This window comes from Labrus bergylta, chromosome 20 (genome assembly GCF_963930695.1).
Source record: "Labrus bergylta chromosome 20, fLabBer1.1, whole genome shotgun sequence".
In the NCBI taxonomy this organism is placed as follows: Eukaryota; Metazoa; Chordata; class Actinopteri; order Labriformes; family Labridae; genus Labrus; species Labrus bergylta.
This window is the reverse complement of record NC_089214.1, coordinates 5,752,887-5,766,922: the sequence shown is the minus strand read 5'-3', so window position 1 is coordinate 5,766,922 and position 14,036 is coordinate 5,752,887. Positions and strand designations below refer to the sequence as shown.

The window sequence follows — 14,036 nt, the reverse complement described above, 5'->3', positions numbered from 1 at the left end:
AAAGCACATTTCCCCGGCTGCCAGGATCTCTTTCTGTCCCTCTTTTCTCTCTCTTTCTCTCTTTCTCTCTTTCATGCATTCTGACAAATGCTTTAGTGGGGCATGAGCCACAGTGTGGACAAAGTGAGATGGATTACTGTGTGGATTTTGGCAGGAGAAACTGCAGCTAATTCTCTGATTAGAAACCTGGGTTCAGGAGACAGAGAAACACTGAGCTGTGAATCAGAGTCAGAGTGCAGGGCTCAGTGGGCTCCTCAAAGCTCTGTGTGTGTGTGTGTGTGTGTGTGTGTGTGTGTGTGTGTGTGTGTGTGTGTGTGTGTGTGTGTGTGTGTGTGTGTGAGCGTGTATGTGTGTGTGTTTGAGTTATGTGCGTGAGTGCGTGGGCGGGTGCATATGCTCATGTCTAAAATTCAGAAAACCGGCTTGTTTTGGTTTGTGTGATTTTGTTTCCTGCAGGTTTGTTTCCTTATTGTCACACAGTTGTTGATACAGTGTGCACTTCAGGTTTATTACCAGGCTGATTACAAATGTACGAATCATCATTAATTCTCGCCATATTGCACTTTCCATCACCTCTGCCACAGAGCGCCACGCTTGTTAAAACAATATTTATCATTAAAAATGAAAAGCTCTCGCGATGCAGGGTGGAGGGCTTTTAGTCTGACAGGCAGCAATTTGGATTATTAAGTGAAAGCCATGTTTCTAATGTGTTCTGAGAAATCTGCCTCCTCAGCGCAAGCAAAAGAACCAAAACAAAAATATCAAATCGATAGCCATCTGGGGCCTCTACTACGAAGCTAGTTCAACATAACCCGAGATATCTTTCTGTTATCATTAATCCTGACATGAGTAATGCTGTCATACCAAACTGGTTATCCACCGAATACACCCAGCTCATTTCACATAAAAGGGGGCGGTGCTACCTATATGAAACCTATCATGTCATTATCATAAACAAGTCTCCTGATCAGCTAGACGGTCTATTTTGTGGGCCTTTTATGCCTTTATGTATTTTGAGGGAAGACGGTGTATAGAGTCAGAAATCAGGGTGAGAGAGAGAGAAGTGTGGAATGACACGCTGGAAAAGAGCCACTGGTCGGATTTCAACCGCTTTAAGGACTATAACCTTTGTACATAGGGCGCGCACATTAACCACTAGACTCCTATATCGTCCTTAAATATCGTCATATTTAAGGAAAAGGAAAATTGCCAAGTGTGAATGTGCAAGCTGAGGCTATGAACATGATGTTAACACGGCCCTGACAACAATACAGCAGGCGGGACTCGAGCTTCTCACTCAGAGAGACATTTACAGACTTGATTCGGCTTTATTTTTGAGTGAAATGTTGCATTTTCTTCCTTTAATACTTTGTCTTATATTGGGTTTTTCTTTTAGGTTTTAGGAGTGAAAAATGCATCTATTTTATTCCTTGATATTTCACATACAGCTTTGTGTTTGTGTGTTCATGTTTGGGTTAATCTGTGAGAAAGTAAAGCCCTATAAACAGAGCACACAAGCCAACACATACATTCTTGAAACGACTAATTTGTTTTTGAAGGTAGTCGAGTATCGAGTAATAAATTCTTTCAGAGGTAACCCTTGGTCATGACAGGATCTGGAATGTGCCACTGAAGCCGTCACGCGTCAGTAGGCAGAGACACACATCCATCTTCATCCCTGTCTTCATATCTTCCTTCTGACCTGCCAGCCTCCTCTCCTCTGAGTCTGCGGCTACGTTTCTCCCCCTTTTAGCCGACCGAGGATCCCTGAAGCTTTCCGTTCCTTCTCCTTTCACAGCAGTCAATAAATAAAGTGATGGCGGGGCCGGTCTGAGCTGAGCAGCGGGGACAGTGAGAGAGGCTTCAAACTAACAGGATTAGCTTGAAGCCTAACAAGCATCCTGGCTAAGATGTGTTCATTAATATTACATCCATCTACATAAGAGATAGAGAGACACAGGCGGCGAGGGGGAGAGGCTTTGGCCCAGTGAAGAAGAACGGAGTCGGATAATTGTTCCCTTCGCATAATCGAGAGATGGCTGTTTACTATGGGAGAGGTTCACGTTCAGTGCATGCTGATGCACACAGGATGGGTTTGAATGAAAAGATCATTGGTGGCAATTTGAGACTTTCTTCTAAAGCCGAAAAAAGAAAAAACTGCACATTCTGTATCGGCACTTCCTCCCTGCTATGATTAGCATATTTTAAATAAGCACATTAACTAAAGAGGCTTCACTCTGACTTTATCTGTAGGAGTCGCAGCGACGTGCATCAAGAGTAACGAGCCTTTTGTGCAGGATTAGTGTTCGTACAGATGCTCGACTTGTGCATGCTGGGAGATAATACTTCAATAAAAAAAAAGCTGTGTGTTTTTGCCAGGTGTGCAGTCTCGCTACGACAGAGACCACTGCAGCGCGACCTTTGCACACAGAGCGATCAGCTAAACAGACAGACCCGTGTAACAAAGTTGACACAGACCTCCGTAATGGGAAATCTGCCCTACAACACTCCGTACTAAATGATCTAAGCGGTCACGTATGGTCTCTTAATTTGCGCTGTAATCGTCAATGTGCACCACAGGCTGGTGGACGTAGAGGAATCGAGACAGTGACGGTTGGGCGTCATGGTTTGTGAGTCACTTTTGCACATGCTGTGATAATTACCGCAACCCCAGAGGTGGTTTTTTTTTTTTTGTCATGTCTGCAGGGCTCTGAGGCACGACCCCTCTGACTCCCCCCTGCTTAGCGTGCAAGTTGAGAATCACAGTGACAGACTCACTAGGGAGTTCTCCCCCCCTCCCCTGAATGAAGATGGACAGTATAAACAAAGTAACATTAAAAACAGCCCATAACCTCGCCTGGAGCGCTCTCTTGCTCTTTCATGTGTTTATCTTTCACATTCCCTCATTTGACTCCTCTTTTATTCTCCCTCCCTCCCTCCCGTCCACTTGCTCCCTCACGCTACTTTGCTCCCATCATTCCTCGCTCCTCCGTCGTCTTACTCACAAGGCCTCCTCGCCAATTACGCCGCAGAGCAAGCGGGGCCCGTGATTCATGCCGTCGTGTTATTAGTGTGGAATACTGACTCACAGCTGGAGGACAGGACCCAGCCTTGGGCTCCACTGTGCGGTAAAGGTCGCGCCGTGCGTGATGGCCGGTTAACTACCTCAAGTTTATTGCAGTCAACACTTTGCATTTAGCTGCAGCTACAAGTAACCTCTCTGACACCATCCAGATACTGTTCACAGCCGGGCCATAACCATCACAAGGTACTCGGAGCACAGTTTAGAGCACTGGTGCATGACAAAAGTGGCCACTTGGCCTTCTTAGACCTTAAGCCTGTGTGCTATTTTTGGGCAGTGGGGGAGCAGTTAGAGGGATTACGCTGCTGCTGAGAGGGCAACCATTTCTTTCTGACTAAAGATCCGCATGCGGACATGTGTTTAATTGGAGATTCAGTGATTAAAAACAAAACATCTGGTACATACCGTAGTCCTGATTTTTTTTTTTTTAACGCCTGTTCTGCACAATCTGACTTATCTGAAAGCTTAAATATCTCTCCTCAAACTCAGCTTCACCTCCTTTATCTGCACCTCCTCCTTTGTGGCTGCTATAGATTTAATTAGGAGGGAATCAGTACGGGATAATGACTTCTACCTGAGTTGACCTCCTCATAAAAAGGTCTCCTGAATATATTGCATATTCAGAGAAGATTTGATAAAAAACACAAAGCAGCCAGACACTCATTTTTTGCACAAGAGTCAAATTCTTAAAGCTCAGTGAAAAGGTGAAAACACTGAGCCGGTAAGGATGACCAAACGTCTACTGCAGCTGTTTGGAGACTGGAAGAGCAACACACAGCTGTCCGCTCCGAGTCTCAGAGGAAGAATTGACAAGCGAGAGCTTCATACACACACAAGGAGGGGCTGTCTTAAACAGATAGCAGCTGGTTTGAAGTGCATTCCTGACCTTGACAACTCCTTGCGGCTTGTTCACACTTGTTCATTAGCCTGTAGCCTTGGTGGAGAAGCAAGTCGTGGTAAACAAGTTGCAAAAGTAATGATTATATAAATCAGGGACATACGTTGGTGAACAGTAGATGGAAGTCAAAGAATAAAAAAGTCAAAGCTGGATTCTTCTGTAGTCGTTTTAGTACCGAGATCTAAAGCGCTATGTTTTAAGCGCACAGTTTCCAAACACGCCTATCAGGCCCTTTGCAGCCGATGAGTTTTGGGACTTGGAGTGCCGGAGCTGTAAAGTGTGTCCCCGTTTGTTCCGCAGCCTATACCTGTGTGACAGAATTATTAATGAGCTGTGTCTGTATTTATGCAGCTCATCTAACAAGGGAAGATGGGCTGCCTTCATTACTCTGAGTTGTGGGAGCCGTCCTGTCAGAAGAGATTTGAGCCGCGGCCAAGACGAGCGCTTGTTATAACAAAAGGGGAAATTCATCAAGTGTTAATTTGGTCTGAAATGACAGGTCAAGACAGAGTCGGTCTCCACTCCTCATATATGGAGTCAATGAAGATCATGGATCCTGGAGTGTGTGTGTGTGTGTGTTAGTGAGTTTGTGTGTGTGTGTGTGTGTGTGTGTGTGTGTGTGTGTAAGAGGACACGTTTTCACTCCGTGGTCACTGAGCACCACACTGTGGTACACAGCAGTTATTACCACTTGTTACTGCCATGACAAACTCTGTCTGCTTTATTCATTCACTACCTATGTGGAAAGAATGCTTTGTTGGATTGCTGGGTGTTAATGTGCTCAAGTGTGACCCTTTAAATACTGGAGACAAGTATTGATTTAATATGCATCATACTGACAGCCTAGAAACAGCCAAATATTAGATTAGAATATTCCATTTAAAGTACAACTATAATAACTATATTCATTCTGCTATGTCTGTTTTATCATTTACAAAGCATTGTCAGATTTAGGGCAGATAAATTAAAAAGAAGTCCATGTCGAGAATTTATCAATCTTTTAGAGGTATTTTTTGAAGTTTCATTAGCTCTTTTCATATTGCAATTCTGCAACAGCCCCATAATGTTAAATGAGCTCGTATAGCATAATGAGGCGTTGGATAAGCCACTTTTCTAAGTAAAGGGCCTGTTTAAGTTATTCTTTGTGAAACACTGTTTTCATCTTAAGCTTTTAAATGCTTGATAATTTATTTAAATGGTGATCACAGAAGTCAGCAAGAACTGTTGAATACTGTGGTGACAACTGATATTGAACTAATGCATGAAGGGTTTTTCTTTTTTTAGGAATATTTTCCTGCTGAGAAGTCGTTTACTATCGAGCAGTTTTTACTAGCAAATGTCTGTGTACACTTGAAGTGAAGGAGAGTGAACTAAATAGAAACCAAACAAGGTTTTCATCTCAACTGGAGATGCAGGTGTTGAAGTAGATTCATTTTTCACTCAAGTCTTTGTTATGATTTTGATCAACAGTGACCCCTTGTGGAGAAAAAAAGGAGATGATTCTACATCAGCTACAGGTTGTGCAAAGACAAAACGTGCAAGAGACACACAGAGGGTGTTGTTGTAGCACCTTTAGGTTTACGTTTGTTGCTTCTATTTTTGTTGACTGTAACTTCTGTAGGATTTTCCCAGAAGGCAATGAAATATGAATGCTTTGTAAGGCCCACCATTGTTATTTTTGATTCTTGTAAGAGAGTTATTTGTACACAAATGAAAACTCTTCTTGACGAAGGCTTTTGAGTCATGTTGCGTGACTCAAAAGTTGCATTTTCATTTGAGGTGTTTTCTTTTTGACAAACTTTTCTTTTCGTCCCACATACACGGAGACAGACAGGTGGTGCCTATTCTTCAGTTTGTATCAGTATCAGAAATATAAAAAGAGAGCGGTGGGAACGAGTCAGCGAAAGTTTAAAACTTGGAGGTGTTAGATATTGTTTCTATTTCTGGGGTTGACACTTTCTGTGGGGTAGACTGTTTGTGTTTGCAGCCAGGAAGTTCGTAAAAGTGTTTCTGAGTTGTTGTTAGACTTTGATAGAGTTCCAATATGCAACAAACATTAACATAGCAGACACCTTGTATATTCTATGTAAATATATAGCTAAGAAATGACTTCCCAAACACTTTTTGGACTTGTTTTCTTCTGTAAGACTTTTTAATAAATCATGGTCGATGTAACAGTCTTATAAAGTTAATCTGGCCGCTCTACATTAGAGCATCAGACTGTCTGTCTGTTTCAAACCTTTACATATCCATCACATTCATATTGAGAATAATACTGCACTAACCATCATTACAATTGTAACAAAAAGTTGTTCTTAAAGAGCAACTTCTGTTTGCATTTGTTATGAGCAGGCCCGTGCACAATCATATATTTCCTGTCCCAATATTCATGTACCTTACTTCTCAGCAAACTTTTTCCTTGTCTCAAAGGCATTGACATATAATTATATATTATACATATAGTTTCAATTTAACTCGGGGCATGTGGGGTACTGGGATTATTTAGACTTTTGGTAAAGACTAGACATTTTTTTAGTCCATTCGTTATACAAATATAATTTCCATCATCACTCAAGTTCAGAGGGTGGCGATAATGCATCTAAAAGCTGTTTGCCACCTGCCAATAAACAGTAGAAGAAGAAGAAGAAGAAGAAGAGAAGAAGCAGTGCCAAGGAGTGAGTGTCCAAGAGATGACTATTGAAGAGATGAGAGAACTTGCAATTGGTCTTCTTGACCGCGAGCCAGGGCTGGTGTATGATGCCCTAAAGACGGATCAGCAGCATCAAGTTTCTGCCCCAGCTGCAGCAGTGGAAAAAGTTACAGTGGTGTGTGTGTGTGTGTGTGTGTGTGTGTGTAAACTGCAGGGACATGTATACATACTTGGAGAGTAAGTGCAGTGGAAAAGAGCCGGCCCACTGCATCAGCAGACTACGGGCATTCTCCACGTTCTGTCTTGAGGCAGGTGTGCTGCACATTCATAGAGAAGACAGGGAGGACCTCACAGCATGCGGCAGATCAATAGAGCGAGGACAGGACAACGGAGAGTACCGCCATGCTGCATTTCAGAATTTTATCTGTTGGCAACATGGTTTATTAAGGCACAGATACCAGGTGATCATTCCTAGCTGTTGTGTGGTGCAGATCCAGGACAAGTGGCCTTGTTACTTTCGACAGTACACTCGTTATATTCCTGACATATAGCAGTCCTCTTTGACATCTGCAGCAGCCCCTCACTTCTTTCACAAACACCATAAAGGACTACACGAATCTTAGGGGCATTAAATTCCAAGATTCCAAAGCCATATTTATAAACAACAATGTTTAATATTCACTTTATCTGTAACTCATTTGTTTGAAAGTTCGATTAAAACTGGTTTTTTTAAAGAAGAAAAATAGTCTTACAGTATATGATGACTCAAAACCAAAATCACTATAACTGGGAATTAATTCACCTGTATCACAACAAAATACTTACTGTGCATGTGTTTCACTTTAACCGGTCACCGTGTTAAGTGGTGTATTTCAGACAAATGCATCAGTGGCTGGCCTAGTTACTACAGATGTTAAGGGTGGAAAGTTTCCTAACAGATGCCTGGTTTATATTATTTTATATATTTTTTTTTATACTCAGATGTGTCTAAAAAACTAAACAAGAGGCAGTCCTTGTAACTCCAGTTCGGAAGGTGGCGGTAATGCACCTAAAAGCTGCTTGTCTACCACTATTAAACAGTACTAGCAGAAGAAGAAGAAGAAGATGAAGAATACGAGAAGCGCTGCAGAGGAGCAAGACATGTCGAATAATAAGGTAAGTTAAGAGACGCATGACAAGCTGGTGAACGGTGAATATATTCGTAATTAGTTTGTAGGAAAATGCAATGCAAACGTGATGAGTAATGTAATTAAAATTGTGTTGTTAAAGAGTTATCACGTTGTTTTGGCTGAGTGCGCAGTACTCGTATTAGCCGCTAGGGACAGCATGAGGTAAACTATTCCCCAGGTGTAAAGAGTTATCCAAAGTTGCGTAAATGTTGGCACTGTAGTTGTCTATACACGTTGGAAACCCCCCTTTGACTCATCTGTTACTTTCACAGCCTGAATGTGAATTTGCTCAAGCTGACGAGGCCAGTGCCAGAGACTGGGACGAAGAGGAAGGAGACTGGGAGGAAGATGAGTAGGAAGGCTGGGATCCTAGCTGAGGAAGAGCGCGTAAAGGCCCTCCGGAAAGAAAGAAAAGAGATGGCAAAGGTTTGTACCATCCTCGTAGTATTGGGTTTAATCACACTTTGTTTGCAGAAATATGTCCCACAGGAAAGCTGGCAGTTATCCGGCCACCTCACTTCAGGCTTAGAATGGTTTAATTTAGTGTTGGGCGATGTGGCCTAAATTTTATATCACGATATTTTTTTTGCCTAATGTCGATATTCGATATGACTCGATATTTATCGTATTAAAGTTTAGAAATGTAGCCTATAAAACTAAAACTCTACTGTATAAAAAAAATATATCACTGGACCAGGAACATTTTGATTAGAAAAATAACAGTCACCAATTTACTCTTGAACCATTCTGATGCAAAAGGCAATTACAACTTTTATTTCATTAATTGAGCTCTAATTATAAAAAAATATTGTGTATTTTTCTAATATTTACTCATGTTTATTCACCATGCTGGTAACTGTAAGAGTCTACTTAATCTGATATTAATATATTAATCTCTATCACATATTAATAATATGTGATAGAGCTGGAATCTCTCCTTCTTTCTTCTCTGTGAGAAACTCTTCATCCTCAGATCTTTACTTTAGGAGCTCTCTTAAGGGCTAAGATGTTTTGGGAATAACTTTAATCTTTACCAGGATCTAGTCTTTAACTTTAACGTGTTCCAGCTCCTCCAGCTGTCTGTCACTGTGGCTCAAACTTTCCTCCGTTCTGTTTTCGTCCTGCTGTCACTCTCAACTTTTCCGCTGATTTTATTTTTTTTCCTTTGAATGCTGATTTAAGCTCGGCTTTTGTCGGGATATGATGGTTTTAAAACTGTTTTACCCAACGTGTTTTTTGGTCGAGAAAACCTGCGCTAAAAATCTGTGTGCGAGTTCACAATGAAGCAGTGAAGCCGCCAGCTGAAGGTGCAATCAGCTGTCGGACTCTGTCAATCAGGCCAGCGGGACAGTTATAATGTCGAGCCCTGCGTTATGAGACCCTTTTTTTTGGAAGTAATTCGGCCTCGCTCGCATCTTTCTCTTTCTCCTCCGTGTTGGTCGCTTATAAGAGCGAGGCTACTCAGCGGCAGGAGCAACGAATTATCACGAGAAAACTTTGAAGTAGTTTAAAAAATAAAATCGACGTTCCCTTTTCCATGTCAAGCATCGAATCGAGCTTTACGATATATCGCCCAGCACTAGTTAAATTATGTAAATGGTCCCACTATATTTCTCCATAGTATGAATTAATACTGACTCAGCATCCATAAATTAAAAAATAACATGTGCTTTACAAAACAGTGAAGTTAAATGTGTTGATCTTTTACAGAGGCAGCTTCAAGAGATGTCTACCGAAGAGCTGAGAGAAGTCACAGTTGATCTTTTTGAACGCCAACCAGGGCTGTTGTTTGATGCCCGGAGGACGCGTCAGCAGCGACAAGATTATACCTCACCTGCAGCAGTGAAAGAATTACAGTGGTGTGTGTGTGTGGAAACCGGTGAGGAGCCGGCCCGCTGCATCAGCAGGCTTGCGTCATTCTCTGTATACTGCCTTGAAGAAGGTGTGCTGCGACTTCATAGAGACTTCAGGGAGGACGTCACATTGCTCGGCAAAACAAAGGAGCCAGAAGATGACAAGGAAGAGTACCGCCATGCTGCATTTAGGCAGTTCTTTTTATTGGCAACAAGGTGCATTAGAGAAGTCAAACCCCTTCTTTATTGCTAGCTGCTGTGTGTGGCGGATCAGAGACAAGTGGCCTGACTCCTCTGGACAGTATACTCCTCATACACCTGGTAAATAACCGTCTTTCACATCAGCAAAGTTCCTAATTTCTTACACACACAACATGGCTACATGTGTCTTCAGTAGCATTAAAGTAGCCATATATATATGTATATTTTAACCATTTACTTTATTTGTAACTCCAATGCTTGAAATATGTTGATTAAACCTGTTTGCCAAATCAGTGATTTTTGATAATTGTTTGTTTGAAGTAGTTTGAGGTAAGGCGTAAGAGGAGATGAGTATTGGAGCCATCAAACTGTAAAAAAAGAAAGACTAATAAGATAATAGTTTTTAGATAATTAACTATAAAGACAAAGTGAAGTAATGCAGGACCAATTACGTATTATTTGTTAGCACTAGTGACTGCTTCATTCATATTTTATAGAACAAAGCACAAGGTCAAGTAAGTGAACACCTAGACAACAAGGGAGCAATAATTGCAGCTTTATGTGCATTTCGACTATTGGAAGGAGCTCTTGGGCACATCTACATAAAAACTTGAAAAGAAAATGAAATAAGGTATCTCAAGTGGAGCTTAGAGCAAAGATATTAAACAAATCCAAAATCACTGTTGCTGAGAAATAATTCACCTTAACCACCACACGAACACAAGACTAGTTACAGCGCAGGTGTTTGGGTTTAATCTGTTACCGTGTTAACCTAGCCCCAGAGCCAACAATTCCCACTGTAACCACGACAACCACAGTTGCATTTAGCTGAAAGTCGCCAGTTAACATGGTCACCCTCGACACCGTAACATCAAAAACTGAGCGTAAAGCAAAACCTCCATCTAAATCAAACATCGGACTGTTGCAGCAGGGGCAGTTTGCTTCTAACCTGCTTTTGTGTTTCACCTGTTTGAAGGTCCTCGGAGCTTCTCTGGCCCAAAGTCGATCTTCTGTCCAGGGTTTCTCCCTGTCCTCTTAATTCCTCTTCTTCCTGCTGACCGTTTGAGATGGCATTGGCGTCCTTGACAGTTTTACGACTTTGTGCCTTGATTAAAAAAAAGAGGCCCATGTTGTGAATTATTTTTGCAGCTTCAGCGAGATTTTGTCGTTTGACCCAATACACTCCACTTTTCGGTCCCTTTAATCCTTTCATGTGTTTTTTTTTTCCATTCGTCTCCACTGTGGCTGTTCTGATTTCTTATTTCCCGCTTTACTTGTAAACAAAGTTGGCCGAACCACTTGAGGTCGGCGTTAGGGGTGTTAGTATCACTACACCTGCCCTATGTGGCCTAAGTCATACAATTAACCCCTTGTAAGGTAGGCTGTTCCATCATCACGTAGTCAGGTGGACCTGCCCATTTACGACCTGAATTGGCAGGATGTCAAATTAACCCTTTGGAGTTTTGGTGTTGATAATTAAGCTTTCCTGTTTTTCCCTTTTATTTATTGGCCTATTTGTCTCCTCCAGTTTTACGTTTATTAGGTCCAAAGATGTCTTTACCTGAAGCTCCAATTTAGACGTGAATAAGGTTGTCACATTGTCACAATTCATGATTTTTACACCTTTGGATAAGCTACGATTCTGGTAAAAAACAAACGATTGACAACTGTTTTGAAACCACAGAAACCGCAACATCACACAAGTCCTTATAGCACCCAAGGGTGATTACTTGTTGTTTTTTTTATTACCAAAAATGAAGGAAAACTCATGACACTGTCTGAATTACACACATGGTTGACACAGTGATCTCTCTAGTATAGCTCTTGCAGCTGCTTTTGGTTAAAATATATGGCTGAGGATCTGAAGGTTTTCCAACACTTTGGTTCCTTCTTTATGAATCATTAAAATAAGAGTGTATCGGTTGTACCATTTTAAAACATGTGGCCAACCTAAGTCGTTTTTATTTCTGCAGGTGTGTTTAATTCTCTTGGAAACAGGCATGCTGGGATACTTCAGCCACATATCACCCTGAAATGAATGGAAATGTATTACAGTACAAAGGTCTCTGAACCTATCTGGTATCTGAATGTGTTTTGTCAAAACAAGCCAAAAACATGTTGTTCTGCTGCTTGTAAGTTCAGACAATAATTTTCAGATAAACAGATAATGATCTTTTATTGCAAAAAGGAGAAAAGAAAACATCCAGTAAGCTGTCCCTCTGAAAAAGATTAGTGAAAGGCACAGTATCCGGGGGAGGTCTGTGTGAATGCTTAATGAACTGAAGAGAAGAAAGCGCCTGTGCATTTAAAATAACCACGGCTGCTTTCATCGGTTTGATTGTTCACTGTCTATAGAGCAGCATAGGGGCTGCCTGCATGATACTATCTCTACAGTCTGTCTCTCTGTTGTTCTGCTTGTGATGAAAAACACACACATTTTACCTAACAACAATATAGAAATAGAATTTGATGCTCCCTTTAAATCTCCTGTTGTCATGCTGCTTGTTCTCCACCAGAGTGCGCAATCTTTCTTTCCAGATTTGGGGTTGCATTCACAGCTGAAGCTCGTTGTCTGCTGTGTGATGCTCATGTGTAGCTGGTAGCAACATGTTTAAAGGACGGGACACTTAGTTCTCCTTCCTAGTTTGAGTATAGTGCCCATTTGAGAGAATGTAATCTTCATGCATCAATATCAAGAACTAAAGTGAGAAAGCTATGAAATATGCAAAAACACCAGAGAGTTTTCTCTGTAAATGAAGAGAATTGAAATAAGCAGAAGAAGATTTTTTACACCTTCAGCTCAACACTAGCCTATCGAATTAGACCGAATCCAAACAAAGGAGTTGTACGGGCTTTGCAGGCCCACTATTAGCAAGGACAGAATGTTTTCTTGCTGTCACAGACTGCTAAGCAGTTGCAGCAGATACGTTTGCAATTACTCAGTGCCAAAAGCATTCCCAGTCTAATGAGCTAAGAGAGGCTGTAAGTCATGGACCAATGAGATGTGATGGCTTGAGCAGATTTATATCCATCATGTAGAAAATCTTCCCCCTGGGCATCGGCAGCATCTCGCCATCCCTCTGCTTTTAAATGAGGGTCATTTGTTAACGCTGGGAGTGTTTCAAATGCCAGTAGAGAATGCAAAGTACTTTAGATTAAGTGCACGCACATCTTTTAGGAGTTCTAGGTATCGTAGAGATGGTAATGATGTGCTTAGTGCTTTGAGGAGTACATAAAGTGCTTAAAAAAAGGGTAGATTCAACTTAAGGAAAATGTCCATTTTAAGTTAACTCTTGCTGTTAGTTTGTCCTCAACCTGCCCTCCTTACACAGGAAAATTCAGCACATGGATTGACCTAAAATATTTAGTTGAACTACCCCTGTGGTGGTGATAACATTGGCTGCTAACGAGAGGCTTTCAAATGATGGAAAGTCACTGTGAAACATTGACTGCACCATGTTTTTTTTTGGGGGGGGGAGATGTGTTCACCCGTGTCTCAGACATCTTTAGAATATTTATCAGTGGTGTAATAACGAGCTAAAGTCAGTGTTTCAACCTGCAATAGCTTTAACTTTTACTTCTTGGAGCAGAGAAACACTGATATGAACACAACATTATGATATAATCTGCTTTTTTATAGACATCCAGCAAATGTAAGTCATTTATTTTTCTTTTATCTCCATTTTTTGTCTCCACCAATTCTTGGCGGGGTCAAAACGCTTGCTTAGCTTTTAAATAGTGCGCTATTTTCCATCAAGTATTTGCTATTTGTTTCTTGGTCAGAATCAGAATCAGAATCGGGTTTTATTGCCAAGCACATTTACACATACAAGGAATTTGACTTGGTGTATTGGTGCTAAACAATTAACAAGGAGATAAAGCAGAACTAGCAACAACTTAAATAATACAGTATAAGAAGCTATTACAGTATATTAAATAGAATAAAAAAATGTAAAATATAAAAAATAAACAATAAAAAACACAAAATGTACAAAAGGTGCAATGTAGGAGCTGTGCAGTGGACTATGAGGAAAAAAACAACAGTTCAGCATTCACATTACTCATTTGTGTCATTTGGTGCATGGCAGATATTCTTAAAGCTGTTTTGTCAGAAAACTGCCTTTTTGGGCTGAACATGAGTGAAGTAAAAGACTGACGTGTAAAGTTGAAGGTCAGAAATCCA

General features: G+C 41.1%; 1 protein-coding gene and 1 long non-coding RNA gene across 5 annotated transcripts in view; both read left to right on the top strand.

Moving 5' to 3' along the window:
- The window catches only part of LOC109983752 (RALY RNA binding protein like), a 104,027-nt gene that overhangs the window by 57,094 nt on the left and 32,897 nt on the right, over positions 1-14,036 (top strand). The gene's annotated exons all lie outside the window — the stretch shown is intronic.
- LOC109983753 (uncharacterized) lies at positions 7,689-10,146 on the top strand. Its single transcript, XR_002277971.3, has 3 exons — positions 7,689-7,785; positions 8,072-8,225; positions 9,510-10,146. It is a non-coding gene; the product is annotated as an uncharacterized lncRNA (long non-coding RNA).